Source organism: Amaranthus tricolor, chromosome 17 (genome assembly GCF_026212465.1).
Source record: "Amaranthus tricolor cultivar Red isolate AtriRed21 chromosome 17, ASM2621246v1, whole genome shotgun sequence".
NCBI lineage: Eukaryota > Viridiplantae > Streptophyta > Magnoliopsida > Caryophyllales > Amaranthaceae > Amaranthus > Amaranthus tricolor.
In genome coordinates, this window is record NC_080063.1 from 19,492,870 (window position 1) to 19,505,296 (window position 12,427).

General features: G+C 34.8%; 1 long non-coding RNA gene across 1 annotated transcript; it reads right to left on the reverse strand.

Annotated features, from left to right (window-relative positions):
- Positions 1-414: 414 nt before the first annotated feature.
- LOC130803894 (uncharacterized) lies at positions 415-9,237 on the reverse strand. Its single transcript, XR_009039955.1, has 3 exons — positions 2,969-9,237; positions 1,714-1,790; positions 415-928 (listed from the first exon to the last, which is right to left on the reverse strand). It is a non-coding gene; the product is annotated as an uncharacterized LOC130803894 (long non-coding RNA).
- Positions 9,238-12,427: the final 3,190 nt, after the last annotated feature.

Consider the following 12,427-nt stretch of genomic DNA (forward strand, 5'->3'; position numbering starts at 1 on the left):
CCAGATTATGCTGCTTCTCGCTCGACCGAGCCGCTCGAACGAGCGAGCTCTCTGTTCCGGTCGAGCGAAGTCTCTGATGTGCATAGGATGTTTGTTTTCGACCTTTCAACTCCTTAGACTTAATTCTTAGTATTCATTGCTCAATATTAACTATGTAATTTAGTGAGCTAATGACATTTATGTACCTAGTCCTATAAATAAGAGCTCTCATTCACTTGGTGAATACATCCACAAAAATACACCCCAAGCCAAACACTAGCCTATATCTCTTCTCTATTGTAATTCTCCATATTTGAGAGTTCTTTGAACTCCTTTTAATAATATAAGAGATACTACACACCGGAGGACGTAGCCATAGTGTAACACCCCAGAATTTCCGACCCCTTAACGAAACCAAAACCGTAAAGGACGGGAGGAAATTCGGGTGTTACATAAAAGAAAAAGGAAAAGAATCTATATAAACTTTAATTATTATCTTTAAAAAGGTGAGTGGAAATTTTGGCAGCATCTGCCTTAAAATTGTGCGTCTTTGTAGAAAACAAAAGTTAATTCAAAAACTAATAAAGTAAAGGCACCAATGGCCTATCAAAGCTATGTCACGGCGGAATAATTCGTCGCCGGCTTCTCAAATCAACATGCCAAGCATGGATCGTGGTTCCAGTGTCGACGTTTGCGTTTTAAAAAGACTTAACTCCTCAAAACCATACAGAGTTATAAACTACGCAGCGGAAATACAAATGCACGTGGGAGGGCACAAGGCCTCATAACAAAACATATACAATCAAAATTTACAAAGGATAACAAGAGATACAAAATCGAAAGATAGGGGTAATGACACAAGTTATGCTTCGCGCTCATCACTCTTCCCAAATGCAATGCAATACATAAGAAGCTCCAGTACCTGCTAAGCCAGTCTATAATCCTCCTGCTGCTCGACATTAGACCAAAGGCCAATGCGTCATAGCAGGACAATCATAGAAAGTCATCAACAATTAAACATAAACACAAACACGTACACGTCAGTATCCAGCAACAAGTTATATATATGCAACCAACAATCAATTCAACAAACGAGGGAAGAAGGACACTCCAATGTATAAAAATCTACTCCAACCATTCCTCATTTCTGTGCACTTCTCAATGCCTTCACCATTTTCTATTCCTTCCTTAATTCCACGTATCTTCTTTTGTGACTAGAGGCCACCATATTGGGGTTTGCAAGACCCACATGGCAACACCTCAGCCAAGGACGGTGACGGCCATGCCGGCGCCCAATGGCAAAGTATGATCATACCCCCGTACAGCGACCATATATAGATGATCCATGCCTCCGGGAACTAAACCAACTGGGGTACCAATCCAGTGGAGTCACAGTAATATCCAACTTAATATCTCATCAATAAGGGACTCATTCCCATTCCATCTCATATAATCCAACATTCTACTCTTGCGATATCCGAACTCAATCTCTACCATCTTTACAACTGATTTTCACTTGTAACACAACTTAACAGTATTTAAATAGCAAATCATATTCAACCTAGCTCGTATAATATTATCACGCAAGGAAAATATATTGGAGATGCATGCAAGAATCAGTTACTGCGTGTACTTACCAGTATCTCATAGTTTCAATGCAATGTATATTATCACAATAAACAATAATATCTTAAAGCAAATTGCACATAGAGGTTAGTTACTGCGTGTACGTACCTGTAAGCGTTACTGCACAATCAAAAGTCACAAAATCACCCAACTAAGGCTCTACTTTCCTCTTACGAAATGAGCACCTATATAAGTTATGAGTAGAACTAATAAGTTCCCTTAACTACTTTGTCATACCAGCTAAAAGCCAAAGTAACTACAACCATCCATTCACGACAAGATTTCAATTACTTCTAACACGTACGCATCTCATTCAACACCAAGCATAATCGTCAATTCGACAATAACACAAGTTTTTCTATCGACAAAGAATAAAAGGATTATGTCAAGTGTTTCATTACACCAGCTAACTTTGAGTTATAACGATTCACATTATCTTGAAATAAAACGACGATTCAGAATTAAGTCTCACAATGTTAGTGTAGTGCTAATATGGCGACAAGAACGAATCTCAAGGTTATCGCATAGCAATATCATTTATTATATTCTCCAAGGTTGAGCTAAAATCAAGACATCATACAAGTAACTTCAATAATTCTTAACAGTTGACGCTATGTTCATGGCTCATTACAATTATGTGTTTATGATTTTCAAGAACAACCCAATGAGGTATTAGTAACTCTAACAATTAAGTCACTAACAATTAGCAACTTCTACTCTCAATTAACAACCAAGACCATTTTTATAGTCAACTATAATCAAAATCATTACTAATTACCACAACGATAATCAACCAAGTCTTAAAATAATTTATAAGGCTATTCGATTAATCATCACACCACCCAAGTAGCATACACCACACACACACTACTAGAAATCTCATTTCTAAATCAAACTCTAATTATTTCATGTTCAAAGATAACACTATTTCTATTACCTATGATAGGATTAAACCAAACTAATATTCAATCAACACCATTCTCATAATTTCTAATCACACTTCAAACCTTAAATCATGAATATGTTCAATTCATCAATTAAACTCTTAACCACAAAAGAATTCAATGAAAAATAACACAAAATTCAACACTTTTCATCCACATTTCAAAAACCCAATTCATAAGTATATTCAAATCATCAATCAAATTCTTACCCACAACAAGATTCAATGACTTTACCCAAATTACTACCTTTAAATTCATCATAACATAAACCCTAACTTATCTAATTTCAGATCACCATAATAATCAAACCCATAACAAAATCAAGATATTCATACTCCAATTTAACAAATATGAACTCTAAATAATAAGAAATCAAATATCAACACATACAAACTTAATTTGGGTAAGAGATTGCTCACAAGGGGAACTAGAAAAGGAGTGAAGACTAGATGGTTGTGAAGGACGCCACACAATTGGACCGTGGCTGGTGGTGGTGGCAGCCTTCACGGCAGTAGGGGAGGAGCTGCTGGAGGTCGTGGCTGCAGCAGACGCACAACAAGTGGTGGTGTTAGGACAGCAGGCTGGCGCTATATGCTGAGCAGCTGCTGTTTGGGGGGAAAAATCGCAACCCCTGCTGCTGGTTGTTACCTTCGTGCGTGGGTAGAGGGTGGTTGCCGTGCTGGTGGAGCAAGGAGCACGGCGGGTGGCTGATTGTGCCGGCAGCTGCTGTGGTGTGGGGAGGGAATGGAACGTGAGGAGTGAGCAAGAAAGGAGGAGAATGAAGAGAAGGAATGGCGGCTCTTCTCGAGTGTTTAGGGTTTCGCGGGCTTTTTATACTCGTTGTTGCTATTATTAGTATTATGTTTATTTATTTATTTATTTATTTATTTTGGTTTATTTTCTTGCGAGACCCAACTATTAGACTCACCTTCGTGGGTTCACACATTTTAATAAAATAATCATTTTAATTCGAACCTCTTTATTTGAGAAATCGTAATTATATTTTTAATATATGTATATAAGTTCACATTTAAATTTATATATGAAGAAATTTATTAATTCAGAAATAATTTAATATAATTATAAAATCCCCAAAAGTTACTAAAATATTAATTAATGACGTCAGAAAAACTCGGGGTGTTACAGACTACCCCCCTTAAAAGGAGTTTCGTCCCCGAAACTAGTTTAACAAGAGTACAATTAATGAAAATTCTATTTCTAATATCTCATGAAGGTGTTTTAACGATTTTAAGCTCCATAATTAACTCAAGGATCGTGACCTTATTGACACTATTACACTCACTCTATTCAAAAGTTCATACATATTTCATTTCGAGCATTCATAATCATTTAAATTAACTCAACACCCAATCAAAACATGTATATATCACACAATTGACTTAACACAATCAATCAAAAGCATGTAAAATCATACAATTGACTCAACACGGTCAACCAAAGCATGCAAATATCACACCAATTGATTTACACAATCAATCAAAGCACGTAGATATCACATAGATAGGTTCAAACAATGAACCGAAAGCATGTAAGTTTGTAATAGGTTGTTATCATAGAGACAAAAATGCGTGAAAACGCAAGAGAAATGCGTCTAAATGCGCGAAATTTTACCGCATTCTACCCCCCTTAAAACTTAGTTACGACCACGTAACTCACTAACCTCAAAACATATGCAAGGATAGTGTGGTTAGACCATGGAACTATAATTATTTCATCTCTTCGATCTCAGTACTACATACCCTAGTATCTGGGTCTCAATATGTTCTCTTAGTAAGACAACTCTTCTCAATGTTTACAAAAATAACAGATCTAGCAGATGTGGCTTTTAAAAAAAAAAAAAAAAATGTATCACTTGAACTTGTAACAACACGAAATGTCCTGTTATCTAATGTTATTCTTCAAACAACCTTTCCACTTCTATGTGACCGCCTAAGGTCGTACTTTGTGATAATCTTGTAATGTACGAAAAGTTTAGCTATTATAATTTGAACCATGAATGGGGGTAAAATATCAAAACAACAAAGTCCTAAAAGTAAAGTGCACGAAATTGCTCCTTTCATTAATCATATATGATCAAATCATTTTATAACATTTTGAATCATACATCATAACTTGATTAATAGATTAACAACTCAAATTAATAACACAAAACATAATACATGTTTCAAGTATATAATCAAATTATATATAACACGTTTTAGCAAGTTACTATAGTAAATAATTATATGTTCACAGTCATGATACTAATACACATATCGTAATTATTCAATAATAACATTCTTTATCCATCATAATATCAAATTTTTTTTTTTTTTTTTTTAATTACGTCAATATGAGGATGATTTAGAATCATGAAGGGCAATGTCAAAGGTCACCAACACTTGTCAGCTATTCATTTACCCTACGACTAGATATGTTGAAAGTATATAATTTATATCAATTAAGATCACGAGCTAATATATGGTTAAAGTAATGCATCATGTCCATTTATAACGACAATACTAATGGTACTAATAGGGTAATAAACTAATAATAATAGTGATGATCAACAAAGATGACATTTTATGTATATAAAAAAAATACAAGGTGAAAAATAACTGATGAATACACCTATATCACCGCAATTTCCAATATTAATAGCAAAGCAGTCATGTATCACACAATTTGATAAAGTTGCGATACCAACACTAATTTCATAATATCCAATCTACATCATAACATTTTCATCACAATACTTCCTCTAACTATAAGACCATTATCGCAACCATATGACTGGTACATTATTAATCCTAACACTATACTGAAATACAACGACACAATCCAACCAAATTACGCAACATTTGAAATTTTGCATCACAATTATTCCTTCGCAAACAAGTGGAATTCGATCACCCTTCAACGTAAAATGCGAAACTTAGAACTAACAACTATAACATAATCGTTTGTATTAAAACACGTCAAATTTTCAAGACTCTTTTCATCAAATGTTTATTACGATCCAATGATCTAGTACCATCAAATTAAAACTCTTCTTAACACAAGTGCGAATATTGTTTAACTCTCTTTATCGCATAATAACGATTGTGTATAATAATCGTTTAAGACATAATCCATTATCTCGATTCATCTCTCAATTGTAATTATTCGCATACTCATTGTCGTTTCTTCAATGTTTAGGTTTAAAACACCTCTTGACTTTTATTAGGACTACACTATCTTTAGTAACTCTCCAACTTATCACATCAATCATTATTAAAACAATAACTTGCATAAAGTCAGTTTCATTTAGAATCTCATCTAGGTCTTATCATTTCAATACACTGCCTATTAAATTGGTGATCAAAGAGATACTCAAAAAGAATTAAAACATTTAACTGTATCTTACACGCACAAAGACGCTTATTCCACCTCATCATCAGGTTATTTTATCCTTATGTGCTGTAACTGCCCAGAAGGCCATGAGGAAAACAAATTATAATATCATTGATTCCCTTTTAATTTCAAAAATCATTCTATCTAGCTAACGTTTAAAAACCGTCACGATTCTTCTTCACATTATGATCCGATTAAAACATTCATCACTCCATATAAGCATTTAATAAGACAAAATTATCAATTTTAACTCCATAGTGCTCCCTCGAGTCAATCCTTAGGCCCCTAACGTGCAAATTTGTTTATGATGATTATTCTTTAGCAATCCTTTTTAATATAAAGTTGCCGACTTATGTATGAATGATATACCATGTCTCAACGAAATACCAAACTCAAAGGACTTGCGAATGAAAATTTTCTCCTCTGATACTCAAACTCAAAATCACCCATATTTTATCCAAAGAGCCACTTCAACTTTTTTTTTTTTTTTTTTTTTTTTTTTTTTTTAAGCAAATAGTGATTGAAAGGTCATTATCACTCGACAAACATGAAATATTATATTCATTATGATGAGAGTTGGATGCTTATAAAAATCAAAATCAATGACAAGGGACCCTTATAGTCTATAATTCATCAAAGTATATATATAAAGTGATTACTAAGGTTAATATGTGACTATCGTTTCCACTCTCAATTGATTCTCAAGGTCTCACTACAAGCATAAGATGTTAGGTTTAGAACTAACAAATATATATTACATTAACCAATTTAAGGCATCAGTATCAATCACCGCATCAGAGTGAAAACGTTTAATGGTAGACACGATTATACCACACTAAAACTCAACACCAACGTTGCTATAGCTAATTACACGGGTCAAGAGCCTCAACCTAGTAAGAATTATAACTTCAAATGAAAATATTAAGGCAATTCTAGTTTGAACAACAATACTAATGTGATAATTTAGTTCAGCTGATATAGCATCATCTTTAAACACTTAGAGACGTTGAAAACAATCTCGCAAATTCAACTCATCACTATATGAAGAATATATCAATAATACTCTTATAGATCATGGTTCGAAATTGGGGGTAGAATTCTCAAACTATAGACTCTTAACATGCTCTTAAAATTCTCCTTAATATTTAGGTTTTAACGCATCTATACTTTAACTATGACCGCATTATCATCATCAACTGGTGAATAAAACTTTATTTACAAGGTATCACATACAGACCCCCTTTCTTTCATTCACTGTATATCGAATTCTTATTACACTTTAGCTCTTATCCTTATTTTAGTTCAAACTACTTACGATCATACTTGCACGGTCATTAAACATATTCAAGAGAATTATAATCACCACTTCTATGTTATGATGAACGAATGCACTTGACAAAGGGGATGCTCAAGCAGATAAATAAACAGTGGGTTCATGTATAGAATCAATATCGAAACTCGTAAGCTTTATGAAAACAATTAACATGAACAAATGTTCAAGACACATAAGACTAAACTTCATATAATCATCACAAGCAAGAGAAAGTTCCCGATGCAACCAACTTCTCTAGAATTTTGTCATTCATACGTCATATCTTCATAATGATTACTTATAATACAACTCATGAGTTGAAACAAATACTCAAAAATTTCATTATTTCTTGATAATACATCATTCAATTCTACTGATTTGTTAAATCATGTCATCATTCAACCAACATTATAATTATTATTTATAATAACACACATGAGAATGAATCTCATAACAAGCTAAACAAACTATATATTGATCTATGCACGTGCAATGGCAATCATTATGCATTATGTAATATATGCACCTATCCCATGTCTACCCAAATCTCACGAATAACTTATAACTTCAAGAAATTTCTCAACAAATTGGAAGACACAAAACGTCGAAAATAGGGACCACTGGCTCTGATACCACCTGTAACACCCCAGAATTTCCGACCCCTTAACGAAACCAAAACCGTAAAGGACGGGAGGAAATTCGGGTGTTACATAAAAGAAAAAGGAAAAGAATCTATATAAACTTTAATTATTATCTTTAAAAAGGTGAGTGGAAATTTTGGCAGCATCTGCCTTAAAATTGTGCGTCTTTGTAGAAAACAAAAGTTAATTCAAAAACTAATAAAGTAAAGGCACCAATGGCCTATCAAAGCTATGTCACGGCGGAATAATTCGTCGCCGGCTTCTCAAATCAACATGCCAAGCATGGATCGTGGTTCCAGTGTCGACGTTTGCGTTTTAAAAAGACTTAACTCCTCAAAACCATACAGAGTTATAAACTACGCAGCGGAAATACAAATGCACGTGGGAGGGCACAAGGCCTCATAACAAAACATATACAATCAAAATTTACAAAGGATAACAAGAGATACAAAATCGAAAGATAGGGGTAATGACACAAGTTATGCTTCGCGCTCATCACTCTTCCCAAATGCAATGCAATACATAAGAAGCTCCAGTACCTGCTAAGCCAGTCTATAATCCTCCTGCTGCTCGACATTAGACCAAAGGCCAATGCGTCATAGCAGGACAATCATAGAAAGTCATCAACAATTAAACATAAACACAAACACGTACACGTCAGTATCCAGCAACAAGTTATATATATGCAACCAACAATCAATTCAACAAACGAGGGAAGAAGGACACTCCAATGTATAAAAATCTACTCCAACCATTCCTCATTTCTGTGCACTTCTCAATGCCTTCACCATTTTCTATTCCTTCCTTAATTCCACGTATCTTCTTTTGTGACTAGAGGCCACCATATTGGGGTTTGCAAGACCCACATGGCAACACCTCAGCCAAGGACGGTGACGGCCATGCCGGCGCCCAATGGCAAAGTATGATCATACCCCCGTACAGCGACCATATATAGATGATCCATGCCTCCGGGAACTAAACCAACTGGGGTACCAATCCAGTGGAGTCACAGTAATATCCAACTTAATATCTCATCAATAAGGGACTCATTCCCATTCCATCTCATATAATCCAACATTCTACTCTTGCGATATCCGAACTCAATCTCTACCATCTTTACAACTGATTTTCACTTGTAACACAACTTAACAGTATTTAAATAGCAAATCATATTCAACCTAGCTCGTATAATATTATCACGCAAGGAAAATATATTGGAGATGCATGCAAGAATCAGTTACTGCGTGTACTTACCAGTATCTCATAGTTTCAATGCAATGTATATTATCACAATAAACAATAATATCTTAAAGCAAATTGCACATAGAGGTTAGTTACTGCGTGTACGTACCTGTAAGCGTTACTGCACAATCAAAAGTCACAAAATCACCCAACTAAGGCTCTACTTTCCTCTTACGAAATGAGCACCTATATAAGTTATGAGTAGAACTAATAAGTTCCCTTAACTACTTTGTCATACCAGCTAAAAGCCAAAGTAACTACAACCATCCATTCACGACAAGATTTCAATTACTTCTAACACGTACGCATCTCATTCAACACCAAGCATAATCGTCAATTCGACAATAACACAAGTTTTTCTATCGACAAAGAATAAAAGGATTATGTCAAGTGTTTCATTACACCAGCTAACTTTGAGTTATAACGATTCACATTATCTTGAAATAAAACGACGATTCAGAATTAAGTCTCACAATGTTAGTGTAGTGCTAATATGGCGACAAGAACGAATCTCAAGGTTATCGCATAGCAATATCATTTATTATATTCTCCAAGGTTGAGCTAAAATCAAGACATCATACAAGTAACTTCAATAATTCTTAACAGTTGACGCTATGTTCATGGCTCATTACAATTATGTGTTTATGATTTTCAAGAACAACCCAATGAGGTATTAGTAACTCTAACAATTAAGTCACTAACAATTAGCAACTTCTACTCTCAATTAACAACCAAGACCATTTTTATAGTCAACTATAATCAAAATCATTACTAATTACCACAACGATAATCAACCAAGTCTTAAAATAATTTATAAGGCTATTCGATTAATCATCACACCACCCAAGTAGCATACACCACACACACACTACTAGAAATCTCATTTCTAAATCAAACTCTAATTATTTCATGTTCAAAGATAACACTATTTCTATTACCTATGATAGGATTAAACCAAACTAATATTCAATCAACACCATTCTCATAATTTCTAATCACACTTCAAACCTTAAATCATGAATATGTTCAATTCATCAATTAAACTCTTAACCACAAAAGAATTCAATGAAAAATAACACAAAATTCAACACTTTTCATCCACATTTCAAAAACCCAATTCATAAGTATATTCAAATCATCAATCAAATTCTTACCCACAACAAGATTCAATGACTTTACCCAAATTACTACCTTTAAATTCATCATAACATAAACCCTAACTTATCTAATTTCAGATCACCATAATAATCAAACCCATAACAAAATCAAGATATTCATACTCCAATTTAACAAATATGAACTCTAAATAATAAGAAATCAAATATCAACACATACAAACTTAATTTGGGTAAGAGATTGCTCACAAGGGGAACTAGAAAAGGAGTGAAGACTAGATGGTTGTGAAGGACGCCACACAATTGGACCGTGGCTGGTGGTGGTGGCAGCCTTCACGGCAGTAGGGGAGGAGCTGCTGGAGGTCGTGGCTGCAGCAGACGCACAACAAGTGGTGGTGTTAGGACAGCAGGCTGGCGCTATATGCTGAGCAGCTGCTGTTTGGGGGGAAAAATCGCAACCCCTGCTGCTGGTTGTTACCTTCGTGCGTGGGTAGAGGGTGGTTGCCGTGCTGGTGGAGCAAGGAGCACGGCGGGTGGCTGATTGTGCCGGCAGCTGCTGTGGTGTGGGGAGGGAATGGAACGTGAGGAGTGAGCAAGAAAGGAGGAGAATGAAGAGAAGGAATGGCGGCTCTTCTCGAGTGTTTAGGGTTTCGCGGGCTTTTTATACTCGTTGTTGCTATTATTAGTATTATGTTTATTTATTTATTTATTTATTTATTTTGGTTTATTTTCTTGCGAGACCCAACTATTAGACTCACCTTCGTGGGTTCACACATTTTAATAAAATAATCATTTTAATTCGAACCTCTTTATTTGAGAAATCGTAATTATATTTTTAATATATGTATATAAGTTCACATTTAAATTTATATATGAAGAAATTTATTAATTCAGAAATAATTTAATATAATTATAAAATCCCCAAAAGTTACTAAAATATTAATTAATGACGTCAGAAAAACTCGGGGTGTTACACATAGTTTGGTGAACCTCGTTAAATCTTTGTGTCATTTTATTGCATTATTTTCTCCTATAAACATTGTTTTCATTGATAGCGTAATTTGTTTGTCACTAAAACTTCATACAATCGATCTTGGCAATATTGGAGTTTGAAACTCATTGTTCGAACTCTAATAGCATCGTCGTTTTCAATTGGTATCAGAGCCAAGTTGTTGTTATCGTGTTTTAGAGGTTGTATTGGTGCAACATGGCTACAATGAAACTTGATATTGAGAAGTTTGATAGGAGTGTTAACTTTGGCTTATGGCAAGTCAAAATGAAAGCAATTTTGATACAAAATGGAGTGCATAAAGCACTAGATGGTGTGGAGAAGAAACCCGAAGGCATAAGTGAGGCGAGATGGGAAGAAATGGATGCGAAGGCTCTATCTGCCATACAACTTTGTCTCTCTAATGAAGTTTTGAGAGAAGTTGTAAAGGAGGAAACTTCAAAAGGCATATGGGAAAAATTGGAATCACTCTATATGGAAAAGAGTGTTACCAATCGACTTTTGTTAAAGAGTCGTTTGTATGATCTCAAATTGCATGAAGAGAAGCCGACGAAACCGCACCTTGATGAATTTTACTCTATAGTTATGGATTTGCAAAATATTGATGTAAAAGTGGATGATGAGGATTTGGCTATTCTATTGTTAGTTTCACTACCGCCCTCATATAAGCATTTTAGAGAAACTTTGTTATATGGAAGAGACACTTTGAGTAGTGAGGATGTTAGAAAGGCCTTGACTCAAAAGGACCTTATTGATTCTCAATTTGCTCAAAAGGAGTCTAGAGTTCCCAATGATGCTTTGTTTGTTAAGGAATCGGGTAGGAATAAAAGGAGCATGACTTGCAACTTTTGTAAGAGAAAAGGCCACCTCAAGAAAGATTGTTGGAAATTAAAAGCCAAACAATCCGGTGAAAGCAAATCCGCAAAAGATAGCTCCGCCGAAGCTACCTATGTTGTAGATGATGAACTATATGATGTTGGTGCTCTTGTCGTTACTAGTGAATATAAGGGTGGTGATGATTCTTGGATTTTGGATTCGGGATGTTCGAGACACATAACTTTTAACTCTAGGTTCTTCTCAACTTATCAAAAGGTTGATGGAAGAAAAGTCACTATGGGCAATGAGGCTAGTTGTCCGATAGTTGGTATTGGAGATGTTAAAATTAT